The 23,982-nt window shown below is 62.8% G+C and overlaps 6 pseudogenes; all 6 read left to right on the forward strand.

The window, feature by feature from the left end:
* Positions 1 to 496: 496 nt before the first annotated feature.
* Positions 497 to 615, forward strand: LOC142871807 (uncharacterized; annotated as a pseudogene).
* Positions 616 to 4,508: 3,893 nt separating this feature from the next.
* LOC142871818 (uncharacterized) lies at positions 4,509 to 4,627 on the forward strand (annotated as a pseudogene).
* Positions 4,628 to 8,520: 3,893 nt separating this feature from the next.
* LOC142871819 (uncharacterized) lies at positions 8,521 to 8,639 on the forward strand (annotated as a pseudogene).
* Positions 8,640 to 12,531: 3,892 nt separating this feature from the next.
* On the forward strand, positions 12,532 to 12,650 carry LOC142871821 (uncharacterized; annotated as a pseudogene).
* Positions 12,651 to 16,538: 3,888 nt separating this feature from the next.
* On the forward strand, positions 16,539 to 16,657 carry LOC142871822 (uncharacterized; annotated as a pseudogene).
* A 3,894-nt stretch (positions 16,658 to 20,551) lies between these two features.
* LOC142871823 (uncharacterized) lies at positions 20,552 to 20,670 on the forward strand (annotated as a pseudogene).
* The last annotated feature ends 3,312 nt before the right edge of the window (positions 20,671 to 23,982 follow it).

Genomic DNA, 23,982 nt, shown 5'->3' on the forward strand with positions numbered 1-23,982 from the left:
GCGCTGTGCCCCAGCCCTGGCCCGGGGGAATAGGCGGCCGCCGGGCCACAGGGTGGGGGGCGCAGCTGAAAGGGGTTGTGGGGGAGGGCGGCCCCTGGCTGGGGTCAAAGGGCGAGCGCCCCGCCCGCCCGTGCGCAGTCAGCGGCCGCGGCGCGCTGGGGGTGGGGGGCGGGGAGGTGAAGGAGGCCAGGCGAGGAGAGGAGGGGGGCTGGAAGGTCTCCACCTTGGCGGGTCCAGCCGTGGAGGCGCATCTTGTGTGAGTGTGAGTGAGTGAGTGAGTGAGTGTGAGTGTGTGTGTATAGAGAGACAGCCCCCAACCCCGGCCCGCCGCTCCCTGCCCGGCCCGCCTGTCACCCCCGTCCCTCGGAGCCCGCCGGACCCGGCCGGCGAACTCAACAGGCCCGGCCCGGCCCGGCGCGGGGCCTGGGGCGGGAGGAGGCGGCGGGGAAGCGCAGAGAGGCTCGGCTTCTTGAGCGGGGCAGGGGCGCCCTCCGCCGTCCACGGCCACACCACCCCGAACGCGCCCGATCCCGTCTGGTCTCGGAAGCTAAGCAGGGTCGGGCCTGGTTAGAACTTGGATGGGAGACCGCCCGGGAATACCGGGTGCCCTAGGCTTCTTCTTCTTCTTTTTTTTTTTTTTTGCCGCGGGTTCTGTCGCGTTTCTGGGAGTGCGGGGGCGGCCCGGGGTGGGGGTGACCCCCACCCTCAGCGCCCGCCGCGGTGCCTGGCGCCCCAGCCCGCACCGTGGGGCCTCCTCTTGTCCCGAGCCGCGACACCGCCGCCACGCGACAGCATGCGTGGCTTCTGGACTGTCAGGTCTCAGACCAAAGGTCTGCTCTGTGGGAACCGACACGCTGGAGGAAACCTTGAGAGTCTGAGAGGGGAGGGAGTTCCAGAAGAAGGCCAGGATGTCATTTTGAGGGAGTATGTGACCAGAACTCGTCCCGTTGCTTTTGGGGTTCTATGGGCTACACGTAGGAATCTTTGGTGGTGGCACCTGATGTTGGGGGATCCGGAGTCACACCCAGACCTGCTCCACAGGCCTCCTTTTACTTTTCTCTTCGGATTCATTTTTTTTTTTTTTTTTTGAGACAGAGTCTCGGTTTGTTGCCCAGGCTAGAGTGAGTGCCGTGGCGTCAGCCTAGCTCACAGCAACTTCAAACTCCTGGGCTCGAGTGATCCTTCTGCCTCAGCCTCCCGGGTAGCTGGGACTGCAGGCATGCGCCACCATGCCCCGCTAATTTTTTATATATATATCAGTTGGCCAATTAATTTCTTTCTATTTATAGTAGAGACGGGGTCTCGCTCTTGCTCAGGCTGGTTTTGAACTCCTGACCTTGAGCAATCCGCCCGCCTCGGCCTCCCAAGAGCTAGGATTACAGGCGTGAGCCACAGCGCCCGGCCGGATTCATTATTTTTAAAAAGTGTCTCTTATCTCTATTATTGCATTTTCCTTTCTCTCTCTTTTCAAGCAGATGATGGGAGTCCAAGTATTAAGGTGACATGTGTTGCCCGTGCCCCCCTCCCCCCCCCCGTGTTCTTATTCATTTACCTCTCATGTTGTTCCAGCATATTGTGGGGGCACCAATGTTAAGGTCGGGTGCGTTGCCCTCTCCCAGCCTCCCCCCTCGGGTCAGAGCTTCAAGTGCGCCCATCCCCCAGTGGGTGCGCACCCACCCCATTCCTAATGGATGTGTATGCCCATCCCCTCCCCCCACCCGCCCGACACCCACCCGAAGAAGGTGATTCCTCTGTGTCCACTTAGGTGTCCATCGGTTCGTACCCATTTGCTGGTGAGCGCGAGCACGTGGTGCTCGTGTGTCCATTCTTGGGATACTTGGCTTACTGGAACGGGTTCCAGCTCTGGCCAGGAGAACCACGAGAGGTGCCCCCTCACCGCTGCTCCTCATAGCCGAATAGCACTCCGTGGTGTCCACGCGCCACATTTTATTTACCCACTCGTGGGTCGATGGGCACTCGGGTGGCTTCCAGGTCTTTGCGATTGTGACTTGTGCCCTGACTCTAACCCTAACCCTTACCCAGCCCGTCTCCTCCACGGCCCCTGCCTGACTGACTCCTTCCCGCCCGGCCTGTCACCTGTCACCGTCCTCTGCCCCTGCCTGACACGCTCCTCCCCGCCCGGGCCGTCACCGTCCTCGGCCCCTGCCTGACGGGGCTCCTCCGTCGCCTGGGCCTTCCAAGGGCTTGGTGTGGACGCTGGTTCCAGGACGCCCTCCCAGGAACCCGGTAGCAGGGCGGCCGCAGCGTCTCGCGCAACCCAACCGTCCGCCGGCTGGCCGCCGTGGCTAAGTGGCCTGCGGGGGACGTGCTCCCGCTGTGCCGTGGGGGCCCAGCCTGGTGTCTTCTCTGAGGCCCCGCGGCTGCCGCTCCCCGCAAGGGGATAGCCGCGGAGGTGGGGACCGCCTCCTCATGGGGACGTACACCCAGCTCTCCATGTCGGATTCCGGGGCTCTCTGTCCTGCCAGAAGGCCCAGCTGGCCTGTGGGTCCTTAGAGTGGCAAAAACATCCGAAAACTGAGATTGAGTTTTCGGGTCCGGTGGGTGTCTGCACTTTTGTGCTGGGCACCCCAGGGAGGCCCGGGGGTGAGGGTCCGGTGGGTGTCTGCACTTTTGTGCTGGGCACCCCAGGGAGGCCCGGGGGCTGGCTGGACAACGCGGTCTGCTGGGCTGGGGGGGGGGGGTTTGGAGGAGCAACTGATGCCCTTTGCACTTTGGGTAGCAAGTGTCTGAGGTGTCTCTGGGCCCTGTGCCATGTGGGGGCGGGGGCGGGGTGGGAGGAGGAGGAGGAGCAGGAGGAGGAGGAGGAGGAGGAGGTGGGAAGGGCCCTGGCCTGCAGTCGTGTTCCCCGGGGTGGCACAGCATGTGGCTTCTTCCACAGGCTGCTTGGCCTGGGCTCCCTGCACCTGGGACTTTGGAGGACTGGCCCTGTGCTTGCCAACACTTCCTGCAGGGACCCAGAGCTGGGAGGTTGCATCTCTCAGCCCTGGGTCGGGCAGAGCCCCAGCGGGCCATGCCCACAACCTCTCTCAGCACGGGTCCCCCAGAAGGCTCCTTTGGGACCAGGATTCTCTTGCGGGTGACTCTTTAAGGTCTGGCCCCTGGATGGAGGGGCACCAGGAGTAGAGGAGCAGGAAGGGGAAGGGGGTGGCCATGCGAGGGGACACTTTGAGGCCAAGTCCCAGCTTCAGCCTGATCCTCCTGGGAACCCCGGGGTGGACATCACACCTCCTGCTTGCCCCGCTCTGAGACAAGGAGCCGGGCTTCGCATTCCCACAGCAGCCAGTCGTGGGCTGAGGACACCCGGGGCGTTGGGAACTCCCTGGCTTCTCCTTGGATTAACATCTGGAGCTGCTTGTGAATTGCGCCGCCACACACACCCGAGTGCAGGTGTCTTCCGCACAGACTGCGGGCCTCGCTCTTCTGAACGCCGCTAGCTCGCCACCCACCCACGGGAGAACCTGGTCAGGGTACTTTCTCTCGGGGGCAGACTCTCCTCCGGGCGGGCGACCGGTGTCTCTGTTTGCTCGTTTCTTTCTTCCATTTCGGGAAAGGCTTCCTTACTGGGTGTGGAAATCTCCTATGCCTTTCCTCGCCTATTCTGTCAGCTTTCAAATTCTCTTTCGGTTGCCACCCTCACAGATGGATTAGGAAACTCTTTGCGGTGCACTCATTAGTGAAATGACCTCAATGACGCTGGAATCCAATATCTAATCGCCGATTTCTAGCGAGTCCACACGCCAGGGTGGTTGGGGTCCAATGCAGCCCCGGCCAGGCCCAGGCCCCTTGGACTGGGCCACAGGAGGACACAGAGGAGGGTCCCGGCCCCCACGAAGCGGTGCCGGCAGTTCTCCAAGGGCTTGGGTGTTTTCCAGAGGGAGGAGATGGAGGGGACTGATTTCTTCAGCGCCCCACAAACCACGCCACCCCACCCCACCCATGGGACACATCCGGAGAGAGAGAGACGCCCCATACACTCGCTCCCCTCCCCCATGCGCTGTGCCCCAGCCCTGGCCCGGGGGAATAGGCGGCCGCCGGGCCACAGGGTGGGGGGCGCAGCTGAAAGGGGTTGTGGGGGAGGGCGGCCCCTGGCTGGGGTCAAAGGGCGAGCGCCCCGCCCGCCCGTGCGCAGTCAGCGGCCGCGGCGCGCTGGGGGTGGGGGGCGGGGAGGTGAAGGAGGCCAGGCGAGGAGAGGAGGGGGGCTGGAAGGTCTCCACCTTGGCGGGTCCAGCCGTGGAGGCGCATCTTGTGTGAGTGTGAGTGAGTGAGTGAGTGAGTGTGAGTGTGTGTGTATAGAGAGACAGCCCCCAACCCCGGCCCGCCGCTCCCTGCCCGCCCCGCCTGTCACCCCCGTCCCTCGGAGCCCGCCGGACCCGGCCGGCGAACTCAACAGGCCCGGCCCGGCCCGGCGCGGGGCCTGGGGCGGGAGGAGGCGGCGGGGAAGCGCAGAGAGGCTCGGCTTCTTGAGCGGGGCAGGGGCGCCCTCCGCCGTCCACGGCCACACCACCCCGAACGCGCCCGATCCCGTCTGGTCTCGGAAGCTAAGCAGGGTCGGGCCTGGTTAGAACTTGGATGGGAGACCGCCCGGGAATACCGGGTGCCCTAGGCTTCTTCTTCTTCTTTTTTTTTTTTTTTTGCCGCGGGTTCTGTCGCGTTTCTGGGAGTGCGGGGGCGGCCCGGGGTGGGGGTGACCCCCACCCTCAGCGCCCGCCGCGGTGCCTGGCGCCCCAGCCCGCACCGTGGGGCCTCCTCTTGTCCCGAGCCGCGACACCGCCGCCACGCGACAGCATGCGTGGCTTCTGGACTGTCAGGTCTCAGACCAAAGGTCTGCTCTGTGGGAACCGACACGCTGGAGGAAACCTTGAGAGTCTGAGAGGGGAGGGAGTTCCAGAAGAAGGCCAGGATGTCATTTTGAGGGAGTATGTGACCAGAACTCGTCCCGTTGCTTTTGGGGTTCTATGGGCTACACGTAGGAATCTTTGGTGGTGGCACCTGATGTTGGGGGATCCGGAGTCACACCCAGACCTGCTCCACAGGCCTCCTTTTACTTTTCTCTTCGGATTCATTTTTTTTTTTTTTTTTGAGACAGAGTCTCGGTTTGTTGCCCAGGCTAGAGTGAGTGCCGTGGCGTCAGCCTAGCTCACAGCAACTTCAAACTCCTGGGCTCGAGTGATCCTTCTGCCTCAGCCTCCCGGGTAGCTGGGACTGCAGGCATGCGCCACCATGCCCCGCTAATTTTTTATATATATATCAGTTGGCCAATTAATTTCTTTCTATTTATAGTAGAGACGGGGTCTCGCTCTTGCTCAGGCTGGTTTTGAACTCCTGACCTTGAGCAATCCGCCCGCCTCGGCCTCCCAAGAGCTAGGATTACAGGCGTGAGCCACAGCGCCCGGCCGGATTCATTATTTTTAAAAAGTGTCTCTTATCTCTATTATTGCATTTTCCTTTCTCTCTCTTTTCAAGCAGATGATGGGAGTCCAAGTATTAAGGTGACATGTGTTGCCCGTGCCCCCCTCCCCCCCCCCGTGTTCTTATTCATTTACCTCTCATGTTGTTCCAGCATATTGTGGGGGCACCAATGTTAAGGTCGGGTGCGTTGCCCTCTCCCAGCCTCCCCCCTCGGGTCAGAGCTTCAAGTGCGCCCATCCCCCAGTCGGTGCGCACCCACCCCATTCCTAATGGATGTGTATGCCCATCCCCTCCCCCCACCCGCCCGACACCCACCCGAAGAAGGTGATTCCTCTGTGTCCACTTAGGTGTCCATCGGTTCGTACCCATTTGCTGGTGAGCGCGAGCACGTGGTGCTCGTGTGTCCATTCTTGGGATACTTGGCTTACTGGAACGGGTTCCAGCTCTGGCCAGGAGAACCACGAGAGGTGCCCCCTCACCGCTGCTCCTGATAGCCGAATAGCACTCCGTGGTGTCCACGCGCCACATTTTATTTACCCACTCGTGGGTCGATGGGCACTCGGGTGGCTTCCAGGTCTTTGCGATTGTGACTTGTGCCCTGACTCTAACCCTAACCCTTACCCAGCCCGTCTCCTCCACGGCCCCTGCCTGACTGACTCCTTCCCGCCCGGCCTGTCACCTGTCACCGTCCTCTGCCCCTGCCTGACACGCTCCTCCCCGCCCGGGCCGTCACCGTCCTCGGCCCCTGCCTGACGGGGCTCCTCCGTCGCCTGGGCCTTCCAAGGGCTTGGTGTGGACGCTGGTTCCAGGACGCCCTCCCAGGAACCCGGTAGCAGGGCGGCCGCAGCGTCTCGCGCAACCCAACCGTCCGCCGGCTGGCCGCCGTGGCTAAGTGGCCTGCGGGGGACGTGCTCCCGCTGTGCCGTGGGGGCCCAGCCTGGTGTCTTCTCTGAGGCCCCGCGGCTGCCGCTCCCCGCAAGGGGATAGCCGCGGAGGTGGGGACCGCCTCCTCATGGGGACGTACACCCAGCTCTCCATGTCGGATTCCGGGGCTCTCTGTCCTGCCAGAAGGCCCAGCTGGCCTGTGGGTCCTTAGAGTGGCAAAAACATCCGAAAACTGAGATTGAGTTTTCGGGTCCGGTGGGTGTCTGCACTTTTGTGCTGGGCACCCCAGGGAGGCCCGGGGGTGAGGGTCCGGTGGGTGTCTGCACTTTTGTGCTGGGCACCCCAGGGAGGCCCGGGGGCTGGCTGGACAACGCGGTCTGCTGGGCTGGGGGGGGGGGGTTTGGAGGAGCAACTGATGCCCTTTGCACTTTGGGTAGCAAGTGTCTGAGGTGTCTCTGGGCCCTGTGCCATGTGGGGGCGGGGGCGGGGTGGGAGGAGGAGGAGGAGCAGGAGGAGGAGGAGGAGGAGGAGGTGGGAAGGGCCCTGGCCTGCAGTCGTGTTCCCCGGGGTGGCACAGCATGTGGCTTCTTCCACAGGCTGCTTGGCCTGGGCTCCCTGCACCTGGGACTTTGGAGGACTGGCCCTGTGCTTGCCAACACTTCCTGCAGGGACCCAGAGCTGGGAGGTTGCATCTCTCAGCCCTGGGTCGGGCAGAGCCCCAGCGGGCCATGCCCACAACCTCTCTCAGCACGGGTCCCCCAGAAGGCTCCTTTGGGACCAGGATTCTCTTGCGGGTGACTCTTTAAGGTCTGGCCCCTGGATGGAGGGGCACCAGGAGTAGAGGAGCAGGAAGGGGAAGGGGGTGGCCATGCGAGGGGACACTTTGAGGCCAAGTCCCAGCTTCAGCCTGATCCTCCTGGGAACCCCGGGGTGGACATCACACCTCCTGGTTGCCCCGCTCTGAGACAAGGAGCCGGGCTTCGCATTCCCACAGCAGCCAGTCGTGGGCTGAGGACACCCGGGGCGTTGGGAACTCCCTGGCTTCTCCTTGGATTAACATCTGGAGCTGCTTGTGAATTGCGCCGCCACACACACCCGAGTGCAGGTGTCTTCCGCACAGACTGCGGGCCTCGCTCTTCTGAACGCCGCTAGCTCGCCACCCACCCACGGGAGAACCTGGTCAGGGTACTTTCTCTCGGGGGCAGACTCTCCTCCGGGCGGGCGACCGGTGTCTCTGTTTGCTCGTTTCTTTCTTCCATTTCGGGAAAGGCTTCCTTACTGGGTGTGGAAATCTCCTATGCCTTTCCTCGCCTATTCTGTCAGCTCTAAAATTCTCTTTCGGTTGCCACCCTCACAGATGGATTAGGAAACTCTTTGCGGTGCACTCATTAGTGAAATGACCTCAATGACGCTGGAATCCAATATCTAATCGCCGATTTCTAGCGAGTCCACACGCCAGGGTGGTTGGGGTCCAATGCAGCCCCGGCCAGGCCCAGGCCCCTTGGACTGGGCCACAGGAGGACACAGAGGAGGGTCCCGGCCCCCACGAAGCGGTGCCGGCAGTTCTCCAAGGGCTTGGGTGTTTTCCAGAGGGAGGAGATGGAGGGGACTGATTTCTTCAGCGCCCCACAAACCACGCCACCCCACCCCACCCATGGGACACATCCGGAGAGAGAGAGACGCCCCATACACTCGCTCCCCTCCCCCATGCGCTGTGCCCCAGCCCTGGCCCGGGGGAATAGGCGGCCGCCGGGCCACAGGGTGGGGGGCGCAGCTGAAAGGGGTTGTGGGGGAGGGCGGCCCCTGGCTGGGGTCAAAGGGCGAGCGCCCCGCCCGCCCGTGCGCAGTCAGCGGCCGCGGCGCGCTGGGGGTGGGGGGCGGGGAGGTGAAGGAGGCCAGGCGAGGAGAGGAGGGGGGCTGGAAGGTCTCCACCTTGGCGGGTCCAGCCGTGGAGGCGCATCTTGTGTGAGTGTGAGTGAGTGAGTGAGTGAGTGTGAGTGTGTGTGTATAGAGAGACAGCCCCCAACCCCGGCCCGCCGCTCCCTGCCCGCCCCGCCTGTCACCCCCGTCCCTCGGAGCCCGCCGGACCCGGCCGGCGAACTCAACAGGCCCGGCCCGGCCCGGCGCGGGGCCTGGGGCGGGAGGAGGCGGCGGGGAAGCGCAGAGAGGCTCGGCTTCTTGAGCGGGGCAGGGGCGCCCTCCGCCGTCCACGGCCACACCACCCCGAACGCGCCCGATCCCGTCTGGTCTCGGAAGCTAAGCAGGGTCGGGCCTGGTTAGAACTTGGATGGGAGACCGCCCGGGAATACCGGGTGCCCTAGGCTTCTTCTTCTTCTTTTTTTTTTTTTTTGCCGCGGGTTCTGTCGCGTTTCTGGGAGTGCGGGGGCGGCCCGGGGTGGGGGTGACCCCCACCCTCAGCGCCCGCCGCGGTGCCTGGCGCCCCAGCCCGCACCGTGGGGCCTCCTCTTGTCCCGAGCCGCGACACCGCCGCCACGCGACAGCATGCGTGGCTTCTGGACTGTCAGGTCTCAGACCAAAGGTCTGCTCTGTGGGAACCGACACGCTGGAGGAAACCTTGAGAGTCTGAGAGGGGAGGGAGTTCCAGAAGAAGGCCAGGATGTCATTTTGAGGGAGTATGTGACCAGAACTCGTCCCGTTGCTTTTGGGGTTCTATGGGCTACACGTAGGAATCTTTGGTGGTGGCACCTGATGTTGGGGGATCCGGAGTCACACCCAGACCTGCTCCACAGGCCTCCTTTTACTTTTCTCTTCGGATTCATTTTTTTTTTTTTTTTTTGAGACAGAGTCTCGGTTTGTTGCCCAGGCTAGAGTGAGTGCCGTGGCGTCAGCCTAGCTCACAGCAACTTCAAACTCCTGGGCTCGAGTGATCCTTCTGCCTCAGCCTCCCGGGTAGCTGGGACTGCAGGCATGCGCCACCATGCCCCGCTAATTTTTTATATATATATCAGTTGGCCAATTAATTTCTTTCTATTTATAGTAGAGACGGGGTCTCGCTCTTGCTCAGGCTGGTTTTGAACTCCTGACCTTGAGCAATCCGCCCGCCTCGGCCTCCCAAGAGCTAGGATTACAGGCGTGAGCCACAGCGCCCGGCCGGATTCATTATTTTTAAAAAGTGTCTCTTATCTCTATTATTGCATTTTCCTTTCTCTCTCTTTTCAAGCAGATGATGGGAGTCCAAGTATTAAGGTGACATGTGTTGCCCGTGCCCCCCTCCCCCCCCCCGTGTTCTTATTCATTTACCTCTCATGTTGTTCCAGCATATTGTGGGGGCACCAATGTTAAGGTCGGGTGCGTTGCCCTCTCCCAGCCTCCCCCCTCGGGTCAGAGCTTCAAGTGCGCCCATCCCCCAGTCGGTGCGCACCCACCCCATTCCTAATGGATGTGTATGCCCATCCCCTCCCCCCACCCGCCCGACACCCACCCGAAGAAGGTGATTCCTCTGTGTCCACTTAGGTGTCCATCGGTTCGTACCCATTTGCTGGTGAGCGCGAGCACGTGGTGCTCGTGTGTCCATTCTTGGGATACTTGGCTTACTGGAACGGGTTCCAGCTCTGGCCAGGAGAACCACGAGAGGTGCCCCCTCACCGCTGCTCCTGATAGCCGAATAGCACTCCGTGGTGTCCACGCGCCACATTTTATTTACCCACTCGTGGGTCGATGGGCACTCGGGTGGCTTCCAGGTCTTTGCGATTGTGACTTGTGCCCTGACTCTAACCCTAACCCTTACCCAGCCCGTCTCCTCCACGGCCCCTGCCTGACTGACTCCTTCCCGCCCGGCCTGTCACCTGTCACCGTCCTCTGCCCCTGCCTGACACGCTCCTCCCCGCCCGGGCCGTCACCGTCCTCGGCCCCTGCCTGACGGGGCTCCTCCGTCGCCTGGGCCTTCCAAGGGCTTGGTGTGGACGCTGGTTCCAGGACGCCCTCCCAGGAACCCGGTAGCAGGGCGGCCGCAGCGTCTCGCGCAACCCAACCGTCCGCCGGCTGGCCGCCGTGGCTAAGTGGCCTGCGGGGGACGTGCTCCCGCTGTGCCGTGGGGGCCCAGCCTGGTGTCTTCTCTGAGGCCCCGCGGCTGCCGCTCCCCGCAAGGGGATAGCCGCGGAGGTGGGGACCGCCTCCTCATGGGGACGTACACCCAGCTCTCCATGTCGGATTCCGGGGCTCTCTGTCCTGCCAGAAGGCCCAGCTGGCCTGTGGGTCCTTAGAGTGGCAAAAACATCCGAAAACTGAGATTGAGTTTTCGGGTCCGGTGGGTGTCTGCACTTTTGTGCTGGGCACCCCAGGGAGGCCCGGGGGTGAGGGTCCGGTGGGTGTCTGCACTTTTGTGCTGGGCACCCCAGGGAGGCCCGGGGGCTGGCTGGACAACGCGGTCTGCTGGGCTGGGGGGGGGGGTTTGGAGGAGCAACTGATGCCCTTTGCACTTTGGGTAGCAAGTGTCTGAGGTGTCTCTGGGCCCTGTGCCATGTGGGGGCGGGGGCGGGGTGGGAGGAGGAGGAGGAGCAGGAGGAGGAGGAGGAGGAGGAGGTGGGAAGGGCCCTGGCCTGCAGTCGTGTTCCCCGGGGTGGCACAGCATGTGGCTTCTTCCACAGGCTGCTTGGCCTGGGCTCCCTGCACCTGGGACTTTGGAGGACTGGCCCTGTGCTTGCCAACACTTCCTGCAGGGACCCAGAGCTGGGAGGTTGCATCTCTCAGCCCTGGGTCGGGCAGAGCCCCAGCGGGCCATGCCCACAACCTCTCTCAGCACGGGTCCCCCAGAAGGCTCCTTTGGGACCAGGATTCTCTTGCGGGTGACTCTTTAAGGTCTGGCCCCTGGATGGAGGGGCACCAGGAGTAGAGGAGCAGGAAGGGGAAGGGGGTGGCCATGCGAGGGGACACTTTGAGGCCAAGTCCCAGCTTCAGCCTGATCCTCCTGGGAACCCCGGGGTGGACATCACACCTCCTGGTTGCCCCGCTCTGAGACAAGGAGCCGGGCTTCGCATTCCCACAGCAGCCAGTCGTGGGCTGAGGACACCCGGGGCGTTGGGAACTCCCTGGCTTCTCCTTGGATTAACATCTGGAGCTGCTTGTGAATTGCGCCGCCACACACACCCGAGTGCAGGTGTCTTCCGCACAGACTGCGGGCCTCGCTCTTCTGAATGCCGCTAGCTCGCCACCCACCCACGGGAGAACCTGGTCAGGGTACTTTCTCTCGGGGGCAGACTCTCCTCCGGGCGGGCGACCGGTGTCTCTGTTTGCTCGTTTCTTTCTTCCATTTCGGGAAAGGCTTCCTTACTGGGTGTGGAAATCTCCTATGCCTTTCCTCGCCTATTCTGTCAGCTCTAAAATTCTCTTTCGGTTGCCACCCTCACAGATGGATTAGGAAACTCTTTGCGGTGCACTCATTAGTGAAATGACCTCAATGACGCTGGAATCCAATATCTAATCGCCGATTTCTAGCGAGTCCACACGCCAGGGTGGTTGGGGTCCAATGCAGCCCCGGCCAGGCCCAGGCCCCTTGGACTGGGCCACAGGAGGACACAGAGGAGGGTCCCGGCCCCCACGAAGCGGTGCCGGCAGTTCTCCAAGGGCTTGGGTGTTTTCCAGAGGGAGGAGATGGAGGGGACTGATTTCTTCAGCGCCCCACAAACCACGCCACCCCACCCCACCCATGGGACACATCCGGAGAGAGAGAGACGCCCCATACACTCGCTCCCCTCCCCCATGCGCTGTGCCCCAGCCCTGGCCCGGGGGAATAGGCGGCCGCCGGGCCACAGGGTGGGGGGCGCAGCTGAAAGGGGTTGTGGGGGAGGGCGGCCCCTGGCTGGGGTCAAAGGGCGAGCGCCCCGCCCGCCCGTGCGCAGTCAGCGGCCGCGGCGCGCTGGGGGTGGGGGGCGGGGAGGTGAAGGAGGCCAGGCGAGGAGAGGAGGGGGGCTGGAAGGTCTCCACCTTGGCGGGTCCAGCCGTGGAGGCGCATCTTGTGTGAGTGTGAGTGAGTGAGTGAGTGAGTGTGAGTGTGTGTGTATAGAGAGACAGCCCCCAACCCCGGCCCGCCGCTCCCTGCCCGGCCCGCCTGTCACCCCCGTCCCTCGGAGCCCGCCGGACCCGGCCGGCGAACTCAACAGGCCCGGCCCGGCCCGGCGCGGGGCCTGGGGCGGGAGGAGGCGGCGGGGAAGCGCAGAGAGGCTCGGCTTCTTGAGCGGGGCAGGGGCGCCCTCCGCCGTCCACGGCCACACCACCCCGAACGCGCCCGATCCCGTCTGGTCTCGGAAGCTAAGCAGGGTCGGGCCTGGTTAGAACTTGGATGGGAGACCGCCCGGGAATACCGGGTGCCCTAGGCTTCTTCTTCTTTTTTTTTTTTTTTTTTGCCGCGGGTTCTGTCGCGTTTCTGGGAGTGCGGGGGCGGCCCGGGGTGGGGGTGACCCCCACCCTCAGCGCCCGCCGCGGTGCCTGGCGCCCCAGCCCGCACCGTGGGGCCTCCTCTTGTCCCGAGCCGCGACACCGCCGCCACGCGACAGCATGCGTGGCTTCTGGACTGTCAGGTCTCAGACCAAAGGTCTGCTCTGTGGGAACCGACACGCTGGAGGAAACCTTGAGAGTCTGAGAGGGGAGGGAGTTCCAGAAGAAGGCCAGGATGTCATTTTGAGGGAGTATGTGACCAGAACTCGTCCCGTTGCTTTTGGGGTTCTATGGGCTACACGTAGGAATCTTTGGTGGTGGCACCTGATGTTGGGGGATCCGGAGTCACACCCAGACCTGCTCCACAGGCCTCCTTTTACTTTTCTCTTCGGATTCATTTTTTTTTTTTTTTTTTTGAGACAGAGTCTCGGTTTGTTGCCCAGGCTAGAGTGAGTGCCGTGGCGTCAGCCTAGCTCACAGCAACTTCAAACTCCTGGGCTCGAGTGATCCTTCTGCCTCAGCCTCCCGGGTAGCTGGGACTGCAGGCATGCGCCACCATGCCCCGCTAATTTTTTATATATATATCAGTTGGCCAATTAATTTCTTTCTATTTATAGTAGAGACGGGGTCTCGCTCTTGCTCAGGCTGGTTTTGAACTCCTGACCTTGAGCAATCCGCCCGCCTCGGCCTCCCAAGAGCTAGGATTACAGGCGTGAGCCACAGCGCCCGGCCGGATTCATTATTTTTAAAAAGTGTCTCTTATCTCTATTATTGCATTTTCCTTTCTCTCTCTTTTCAAGCAGATGATGGGAGTCCAAGTATTAAGGTGACATGTGTTGCCCGTGCCCCCCTCCCCCCCCCCCGTGTTCTTATTCATTTACCTCTCATGTTGTTCCAGCATATTGTGGGGGCACCAATGTTAAGGTCGGGTGCGTTGCCCTCTCCCAGCCTCCCCCCTCGGGTCAGAGCTTCAAGTGCGCCCATCCCCCAGTCGGTGCGCACCCACCCCATTCCTAATGGATGTGTATGCCCATCCCCTCCCCCCACCCGCCCGACACCCACCCGAAGAAGGTGATTCCTCTGTGTCCACTTAGGTGTCCATCGGTTCGTACCCATTTGCTGGTGAGCGCGAGCACGTGGTGCTCGTGTGTCCATTCTTGGGATACTTGGCTTACTGGAACGGGTTCCAGCTCTGGCCAGGAGAACCACGAGAGGTGCCCCCTCACCGCTGCTCCTCATAGCCGAATAGCACTCCGTGGTGTCCACGCGCCACATTTTATTTACCCACTCGTGGGTCGATGGGCACTCGGGTCCCTTCCAGGTCTTTGCGATTGTGACTTGTGCCCTGACTCTAACCCTAACCCTTACCCAGCCCGTCTCCTCCACGGCCCCTGCCTGACTGACTCCTTCCCGCCCGGCCTGTCACCTGTCACCGTCCTCTGCCCCTGCCTGACACGCTCCTCCCCGCCCGGGCCGTCACCGTCCTCGGCCCCTGCCTGACGGGGCTCCTCCGTCGCCTGGGCCTTCCAAGGGCTTGGTGTGGACGCTGGTTCCAGGACGCCCTCCCAGGAACCCGGTAGCAGGGCGGCCGCAGCGTCTCGCGCAACCCAACCGTCCGCCGGCTGGCCGCCGTGGCTAAGTGGCCTGCGGGGGACGTGCTCCCGCTGTGCCGTGGGGGCCCAGCCTGGTGTCTTCTCTGAGGCCCCGCGGCTGCCGCTCCCCGCAAGGGGATAGCCGCGGAGGTGGGGACCGCCTCCTCATGGGGACGTACACCCAGCTCTCCATGTCGGATTCCGGGGCTCTCTGTCCTGCCAGAAGGCCCAGCTGGCCTGTGGGTCCTTAGAGTGGCAAAAACATCCGAAAACTGAGATTGAGTTTTCGGGTCCGGTGGGTGTCTGCACTTTTGTGCTGGGCACCCCAGGGAGGCCCGGGGGTGAGGGTCCGGTGGGTGTCTGCACTTTTGTGCTGGGCACCCCAGGGAGGCCCGGGGGCTGGCTGGACAACGCGGTCTGCTGGGCTGGGGGGGGGGGTTTGGAGGAGCAACTGATGCCCTTTGCACTTTGGGTAGCAAGTGTCTGAGGTGTCTCTGGGCCCTGTGCCATGTGGGGGCGGGGGCGGGGTGGGAGGAGGAGGAGGAGCAGGAGGAGGAGGAGGAGGTGGGAAGGGCCCTGGCCTGCAGTCGTGTTCCCCGGGGTGGCACAGCATGTGGCTTCTTCCACAGGCTGCTTGGCCTGGGCTCCCTGCACCTGGGACTTTGGAGGACTGGCCCTGTGCTTGCCAACACTTCCTGCAGGGACCCAGAGCTGGGAGGTTGCATCTCTCAGCCCTGGGTCGGGCAGAGCCCCAGCGGGCCATGCCCACAACCTCTCTCAGCACGGGTCCCCCAGAAGGCTCCTTTGGGACCAGGATTCTCTTGCGGGTGACTCTTTAAGGTCTGGCCCCTGGATGGAGGGGCACCAGGAGTAGAGGAGCAGGAAGGGGAAGGGGGTGGCCATGCGAGGGGACACTTTGAGGCCAAGTCCCAGCTTCAGCCTGATCCTCCTGGGAACCCCGGGGTGGACATCACACCTCCTGGTTGCCCCGCTCTGAGACAAGGAGCCGGGCTTCGCATTCCCACAGCAGCCAGTCGTGGGCTGAGGACACCCGGGGCGTTGGGAACTCCCTGGCTTCTCCTTGGATTAACATCTGGAGCTGCTTGTGAATTGCGCCGCCACACACACCCGAGTGCAGGTGTCTTCCGCACAGACTGCGGGCCTCGCTCTTCTGAACGCCGCTAGCTCGCCACCCACCCACGGGAGAACCTGGTCAGGGTACTTTCTCTCGGGGGCAGACTCTCCTCCGGGCGGGCGACCGGTGTCTCTGTTTGCTCGTTTCTTTCTTCCATTTCGGGAAAGGCTTCCTTACTGGGTGTGGAAATCTCCTATGCCTTTCCTCGCCTATTCTGTCAGCTCTAAAATTCTCTTTCGGTTGCCACCCTCACAGATGGATTAGGAAACTCTTTGCGGTGCACTCATTAGTGAAATGACCTCAATGACGCTGGAATCCAATATCTAATCGCCGATTTCTAGCGAGTCCACACGCCAGGGTGGTTGGGGTCCAATGCAGCCCCGGCCAGGCCCAGGCCCCTTGGACTGGGCCACAGGAGGACACAGAGGAGGGTCCCGGCCCCCACGAAGCGGTGCCGGCAGTTCTCCAAGGGCTTGGGTGTTTTCCAGAGGGAGGAGATGGAGGGGACTGATTTCTTCAGCGCCCCACAAACCACGCCACCCCACCCCACCCATGGGACACATCCGGAGAGAGAGAGACGCCCCATACACTCGCTCCCCTCCCCCATGCGCTGTGCCCCAGCCCTGGCCCGGGGGAATAGGCGGCCGCCGGGCCACAGGGTGGGGGGCGCAGCTGAAAGGGGTTGTGGGGGAGGGCGGCCCCTGGCTGGGGTCAAAGGGCGAGCGCCCCGCCCGCCCGTGCGCAGTCAGCGGCCGCGGCGCGCTGGGGGTGGGGGGCGGGGAGGTGAAGGAGGCCAGGCGAGGAGAGGAGGGGGGCTGGAAGGTCTCCACCTTGGCGGGTCCAGCCGTGGAGGCGCATCTTGTGTGAGTGTGAGTGAGTGAGTGAGTGAGTGTGAGTGTGTGTGTATAGAGAGACAGCCCCCAACCCCGGCCCGCCGCTCCCTGCCCGCCCCGCCTGTCACCCCCGTCCCTCGGAGCCCGCCGGACCCGGCCGGCGAACTCAACAGGCCCGGCCCGGCCCGGCGCGGGGCCTGGGGCGGGAGGAGGCGGCGGGGAAGCGCAGAGAGGCTCGGCTTCTTGAGCGGGGCAGGGGCACCCTCCGCCGTCCACGGCCACACCACCCCGAACGCGCCCGATCCCGTCTGGTCTCGGAAGCTAAGCAGGGTCGGGCCTGGTTAGAACTTGGATGGGAGACCGCCCGGGAATACCGGGTGCCCTAGGCTTCTTCTTCTTTTTTTTTTTTTTTTTTGCCGCGGGTTCTGTCGCGTTTCTGGGAGTGCGGGGGCGGCCCGGGGTGGGGGTGACCCCCACCCTCAGCGCCCGCCGCGGTGCCTGGCGCCCCAGCCCGCACCGTGGGGCCTCCTCTTGTCCCGAGCCGCGACACCGCCGCCACGCGACAGCATGCGTGGCTTCTGGACTGTCAGGTCTCAGACCAAAGGTCTGCTCTGTGGGAACCGACACGCTGGAGGAAACCTTGAGAGTCTGAGAGGGGAGGGAGTTCCAGAAGAAGGCCAGGATGTCATTTTGAGGGAGTATGTGACCAGAACTCGTCCCGTTGCTTTTGGGGTTCTATGGGCTACACGTAGGAATCTTTGGTGGTGGCACCTGATGTTGGGGGATCCGGAGTCACACCCAGACCTGCTCCACAGGCCTCCTTTTACTTTTCTCTTCGGATTCATTTTTTTTTTTTTTTTTTGAGACAGAGTCTCGGTTTGTTGCCCAGGCTAGAGTGAGTGCCGTGGCGTCAGCCTAGCTCACAGCAACTTCAAACTCCTGGGCTCGAGTGATCCTTCTGCCTCAGCCTCCCGGGTAGCTGGGACTGCAGGCATGCGCCACCATGCCCCGCTAATTTTTTATATATATATCAGTTGGCCAATTAATTTCTTTCTATTTATAGTAGAGACGGGGTCTCGCTCTTGCTCAGGCTGGTTTTGAACTCCTGACCTTGAGCAATCCGCCCGCCTCGGCCTCCCAAGAGCTAGGATTACAGGCGTGAGCCACAGCGCCCGGCCGGATTCATTATTTTTAAAAAGTGTCTCTTATCTCTATTATTGCATTTTCCTTTCTCTCTCTTTTCAAGCAGATGATGGGAGTCCAAGTATTAAGGTGACATGTGTTGCCCGTGCCCCCCTCCCCCCCCCCCGTGTTCTTATTCATTTACCTCTCATGTTGTTCCAGCATATTGTGGGGGCACCAATGTTAAGGTCGGGTGCGTTGCCCTCTCCCAGCCTCCCCCCTCGGGTCAGAGCTTCAAGTGCGCCCATCCCCCAGTCGGTGCGCACCCACCCCATTCCTAATGGATGTGTATGCCCATCCCCTCCCCCCACCCGCCCGACACCCACCCGAAGAAGGTGATTCCTCTGTGTCCACTTAGGTGTCCATCGGTTCGTACCCATTTGCTGGTGAGCGCGAGCACGTGGTGCTCGTGTGTCCATTCTTGGGATACTTGGCTTACTGGAACGGGTTCCAGCTCTGGCCAGGAGAACCACGAGAGGTGCCCCCTCACCGCTGCTCCTCATAGCCGAATAGCACTCCGTGGTGTCCACGCGCCACATTTTATTTACCCACTCGTGGGTCGATGGGCACTCGGGTCCCTTCCAGGTCTTTGCGATTGTGACTTGTGCCCTGACTCTAACCCTAACCCTTACCCAGCCCGTCTCCTCCACGGCCCCTGCCTGACTGACTCCTTCCCGCCCGGCCTGTCACCTGTCACCGTCCTCTGCCCCTGCCTGACACGCTCCTCCCCGCCCGGGCCGTCACCGTCCTCGGCCCCTGCCTGACGGGGCTCCTCCGTCGCCTGGGCCTTCCAAGGGCTTGGTGTGGACGCTGGTTCCAGGACGCCCTCCCAGGAACCCGGTAGCAGGGCGGCCGCAGCGTCTCGCGCAACCCAACCGTCCGCCGGCTGGCCGCCGTGGCTAAGTGGCCTGCGGGGGACGTGCTCCCGCTGTGCCGTGGGGGCCCAGCCTGGTGTCTTCTCTGAGGCCCCGCGGCTGCCGCTCCCCGCAAGGGGATAGCCGCGGAGGTGGGGACCGCCTCCTCATGGGGACGTACACCCAGCTCTCCATGTCGGATTCCGGGGCTCTCTGTCCTGCCAGAAGGCCCAGCTGGCCTGTGGGTCCTTAGAGTGGCAAAAACATCCGAAAACTGAGATTGAGTTTTCGGGTCCGGTGGGTGTCTGCACTTTTGTGCTGGGCACCCCAGGGAGGCCCGGGGGTGAGGGTCCGGTGGGTGTCTGCACTTTTGTGCTGGGCACCCCAGGGAGGCCCGGGGGCTGGCTGGACAACGCGGTCTGCTGGGCTGGGGGGGGGGGGTTTGGAGGAGCAACTGATGCCCTTTGCACTTTGGGTAGCAAGTGTCTGAGGTGTCTCTGGGCCCTGTGCCATGTGGGGGCGGGGGCGGGGTGGGAGGAGGAGGAGGAGCAGGAGGAGGAGGAGGAGGAGGAGGTGGGAAGGGCCCTGGCCTGCAGTCGTGTTCCCCGGGGTGGCACAGCATGTGGCTTCTTCCACAGGCTGCTTGGCCTGGGCTCCCTGCACCTGGGACTTTGGAGGACTGGCCCTGTGCTTGCCAACACTTCCTGCAGGGACCCAGAGCTGGGAGGTTGCATCTCTCAGCCCTGGGTCGGGCAGAGCCCCAGCGGGCCATGCCCACAACCTCTCTCAGCACGGGTCCCCCAGAAGGCTCCTTTGGGACCAGGATTCTCTTGCGGGTGACTCTTTAAGGTCTGGCCCCTGGATGGAGGGGCACCAGGAGTAGAGGAGCAGGAAGGGGAAGGGGGTGGCCATGCGAGGGGACACTTTGAGGCCAAGTCCCAGCTTCAGCCTGATCCTCCTGGGAACCCCGGGGTGGACATCACACCTCCTGGTTGCCCCGCTCTGAGACAAGGAGCCGGGCTTCGCATTCCCACAGCAGCCAGTCGTGGGCTGAGGACACCCGGGGCGTTGGGAACTCCCTGGCTTCTCCTTGGATTAACATCTGGAGCTGCTTGTGAATTGCGCCGCCACACACACCCGAGTGCAGGTGTCTTCCGCACAGACTGCGGGCCTCGCTCTTCTGAACGCCGCTAGCTCGCCACCCACCCACGGGAGAACCTGGTCAGGGTACTTTCTCTCGGGGGCAGACTCTCCTCCGGGCGGGCGACCGGTGTCTCTGTTTGCTCGTTTCTTTCTTCCATTTCGGGAAAGGCTTCCTTACTGGGTGTGGAAATCTCCTATGCCTTTCCTCGCCTATTCTGTCAGCTCTAAAATTCTCTTTCGGTTGCCACCCTCACAGATGGATTAGGAAACTCTTTGCGGTGCACTCATTAGTGAAATGACCTCAATGACGCTGGAATCCAATATCTAATCGCCGATTTCTAGCGAGTCCACACGCCAGGGTGGTTGGGGTCCAATGCAGCCCCGGCCAGGCCCAGGCCCCTTGGACTGGGCCACAGGAGGACACAGAGGAGGGTCCCGGCCCCCACGAAGCGGTGCCGGCAGTTCTCCAAGGGCTTGGGTGTTTTCCAGAGGGAGGAGATGGAGGGGACTGATTTCTTCAGCGCCCCACAAACCACGCCACCCCACCCCACCCATGGGACACATCCGGAGAGAGAGAGACGCCCCATACACTCGCTCCCCTCCCCCATGCGCTGTGCCCCAGCCCTGGCCCGGGGGAATAGGCGGCCGCCGGGCCACAGGGTGGGGGGCGCAGCTGAAAGGGGTTGTGGGGGAGGGCGGCCCCTGGCTGGGGTCAAAGGGCGAGCGCCCCGCCCGCCCGTGCGCAGTCAGCGGCCGCGGCGCGCTGGGGGTGGGGGGCGGGGAGGTGAAGGAGGCCAGGCGAGGAGAGGAGGGGGGCTGGAAGGTCTCCACCTTGGCGGGTCCAGCCGTGGAGGCGCATCTTGTGTGAGTGTGAGTGAGTGAGTGAGTGAGTGTGAGTGTGTGTGTATAGAGAGACAGCCCCCAACCCCGGCCCGCCGCTCCCTGCCCGCCCCGCCTGTCACCCCCGTCCCTCGGAGCCCGCCGGACCCGGCCGGCGAACTCAACAGGCCCGGCCCGGCCCGGCGCGGGGCCTGGGGCGGGAGGAGGCGGCGGGGAAGCGCAGAGAGGCTCGGCTTCTTGAGCGGGGCAGGGGCGCCCTCCGCCGTCCACGGCCACACCACCCCGAACGCGCCCGATCCCGTCTGGTCTCGGAAGCTAAGCAGGGTCGGGCCTGGTTAGAACTTGGATGGGAGACCGCCCGGGAATACCGGGTGCCCTAGGCTTCTTCTTCTTTTTTTTTTTTTTTTTTGCCGCGGGTTCTGTCGCGTTTCTGGGAGTGCGGGGGCGGCCCGGGGTGGGGGTGACCCCCACCCTCAGCGCCCGCCGCGGTGCCTGGCGCCCCAGCCCGCACCGTGGGGCCTCCTCTTGTCCCGAGCCGCGACACCGCCGCCACGCGACAGCATGCGTGGCTTCTGGACTGTCAGGTCTCAGACCAAAGGTCTGCTCTGTGGGAACCGACACGCTGGAGGAAACCTTGAGAGTCTGAGAGGGGAGGGAGTTCCAGAAGAAGGCCAGGATGTCATTTTGAGGGAGTATGTGACCAGAACTCGTCCCGTTGCTTTTGGGGTTCTATGGGCTACACGTAGGAATCTTTGGTGGTGGCACCTGATGTTGGGGGATCCGGAGTCACACCCAGACCTGCTCCACAGGCCTCCTTTTACTTTTCTCTTCGGATTCATTTTTTTTTTTTTTTTTTTGAGACAGAGTCTCGGTTTGTTGCCCAGGCTAGAGTGAGTGCCGTGGCGTCAGCCTAGCTCACAGCAACTTCAAACTCCTGGGCTCGAGTGATCCTTCTGCCTCAGCCTCCCGGGTAGCTGGGACTGCAGGCATGCGCCACCATGCCCCGCTAATTTTTTATATATATATCAGTTGGCCAATTAATTTCTTTCTATTTATAGTAGAGACGGGGTCTCGCTCTTGCTCAGGCTGGTTTTGAACTCCTGACCTTGAGCAATCCGCCCGCCTCGGCCTCCCAAGAGCTAGGATTACAGGCGTGAGCCACAGCGCCCGGCCGGATTCATTATTTTTAAAAAGTGTCTCTTATCTCTATTATTGCATTTTCCTTTCTCTCTCTTTTCAAGCAGATGATGGGAGTCCAAGTATTAAGGTGACATGTGTTGCCCGTGCCCCCCTCCCCCCCCCCCCGTGTTCTTATTCATTTACCTCTCATGTTGTTCCAGCATATTGTGGGGGCACCAATGTTAAGGTCGGGTGCGTTGCCCTCTCCCAGCCTCCCCCCTCGGGTCAGAGCTTCAAGTGCGCCCATCCCCCAGTCGGTGCGCACCCACCCCATTCCTAATGGATGTGTATGCCCATCCCCTCCCCCCACCCGCCCGACACCCACCCGAAGAAGGTGATTCCTCTGTGTCCACTTAGGTGTCCATCGGTTCGTACCCATTTGCTGGTGAGCGCGAGCACGTGGTGCTCGTGTGTCCATTCTTGGGATACTTGGCTTACTGGAACGGGTTCCAGCTCTGGCCAGGAGAACCACGAGAGGTGCCCCCTCACCGCTGCTCCTCATAGCCGAATAGCACTCCGTGGTGTCCACGCGCCACATTTTATTTACCCACTCGTGGGTCGATGGGCACTCGGGTCCCTTCCAGGTCTTTGCGATTGTGACTTGTGCCCTGACTCTAACCCTAACCCTTACCCAGCCCGTCTCCTCCACGGCCCCTGCCTGACTGACTCCTTCCCGCCCGGCCTGTCACCTGTCACCGTCCTCTGCCCCTGCCTGACACGCTCCTCCCCGCCCGGGCCGTCACCGTCCTCGGCCCCTGCCTGACGGGGCTCCTCCGTCGCCTGGGCCTTCCAAGGGCTTGGTGTGGACGCTGGTTCCAGGACGCCCTCCCAGGAACCCGGTAGCAGGGCGGCCGCAGCGTCTCGCGCAACCCAACCGTCCGCCGGCTGGCCGCCGTGGCTAAGTGGCCTGCGGGGGACGTGCTCCCGCTGTGCCGTGGGGGCCCAGCCTGGTGTCTTCTCTGAGGCCCCGCGGCTGCCGCTCCCCGCAAGGGGATAGCCGCGGAGGTGGGGACCGCCTCCTCATGGGGACGTACACCCAGCTCTCCATGTCGGATTCCGGGGCTCTCTGTCCTGCCAGAAGGCCCAGCTGGCCTGTGGGTCCTTAGAGTGGCAAAAACATCCGAAAACTGAGATTGAGTTTTCGGGTCCGGTGGGTGTCTGCACTTTTGTGCTGGGCACCCCAGGGAGGCCCGGGGGTGAGGGTCCGGTGGGTGTCTGCACTTTTGTGCTGGGCACCCCAGGGAGGCCCGGGGGCTGGCTGGACAACGCGGTCTGCTGGGCTGGGGGGGGGGGTTTGGAGGAGCAACTGATGCCCTTTGCACTTTGGGTAGCAAGTGTCTGAGGTGTCTCTGGGCCCTGTGCCATGTGGGGGCGGGGGCGGGGTGGGAGGAGGAGGAGGAGCAGGAGGAGGAGGAGGAGGTGGGAAGGGCCCTGGCCTGCAGTCGTGTTCCCCGGGGTGGCACAGCATGTGGCTTCTTCCACAGGCTGCTTGGCCTGGGCTCCCTGCACCTGGGACTTTGGAGGACTGGCCCTGTGCTTGCCAACACTTCCTGCAGGGACCCAGAGCTGGGAGGTTGCATCTCTCAGCCCTGGGTCGGGCAGAGCCCCAGCGGGCCATGCCCACAACCTCTCTCAGCACGGGTCCCCCAGAAGGCTCCTTTGGGACCAGGATTCTCTTGCGGGTGACTCTTTAAGGTCTGGCCCCTGGATGGAGGGGCACCAGGAGTAGAGGAGCAGGAAGGGGAAGGGGGTGGCCATGCGAGGGGACACTTTGAGGCCAAGTCCCAGCTTCAGCCTGATCCTCCTGGGAACCCCGGGGTGGACATCACACCTCCTGGTTGCCCCGCTCTGAGACAAGGAGCCGGGCTTCGCATTCCCACAGCAGCCAGTCGTGGGCTGAGGACACCCGGGGCGTTGGGAACTCCCTGGCTTCTCCTTGGATTAACATCTGGAGCTGCTTGTGAATTGCGCCGCCACACACACCCGAGTGCAGGTGTCTTCCGCACAGACTGCGGGCCTCGCTCTTCTGAACGCCGCTAGCTCGCCACCCACCCACGGGAGAACCTGGTCAGGGTACTTTCTCTCGGGGGCAGACTCTCCTCCGGGCGGGCGACCGGTGTCTCTGTTTGCTCGTTTCTTTCTTCCATTTCGGGAAAGGCTTCCTTACTGGGTGTGGAAATCTCCTATGCCTTTCCTCGCCTATTCTGTCAGCTCTAAAATTCTCTTTCGGTTGCCACCCTCACAGATGGATTAGGAAACTCTTTGCGGTGCACTCATTAGTGAAATGACCTCAATGACGCTGGAATCCAATATCTAATCGCCGATTTCTAGCGAGTCCACACGCCAGGGTGGTTGGGGTCCAATGCAGCCCCGGCCAGGCCCAGGCCCCTTGGACTGGGCCACAGGAGGACACAGAGGAGGGTCCCGGCCCCCACGAAGCGGTGCCGGCAGTTCTCCAAGGGCTTGGGTGTTTTCCAGAGGGAGGAGATGGAGGGGACTGATTTCTTCAGCGCCCC

This window comes from Microcebus murinus, chromosome 6, assembly GCF_040939455.1.
Source record: "Microcebus murinus isolate Inina chromosome 6, M.murinus_Inina_mat1.0, whole genome shotgun sequence".
Lineage (NCBI taxonomy): Eukaryota > Metazoa > Chordata > Mammalia > Primates > Cheirogaleidae > Microcebus > Microcebus murinus.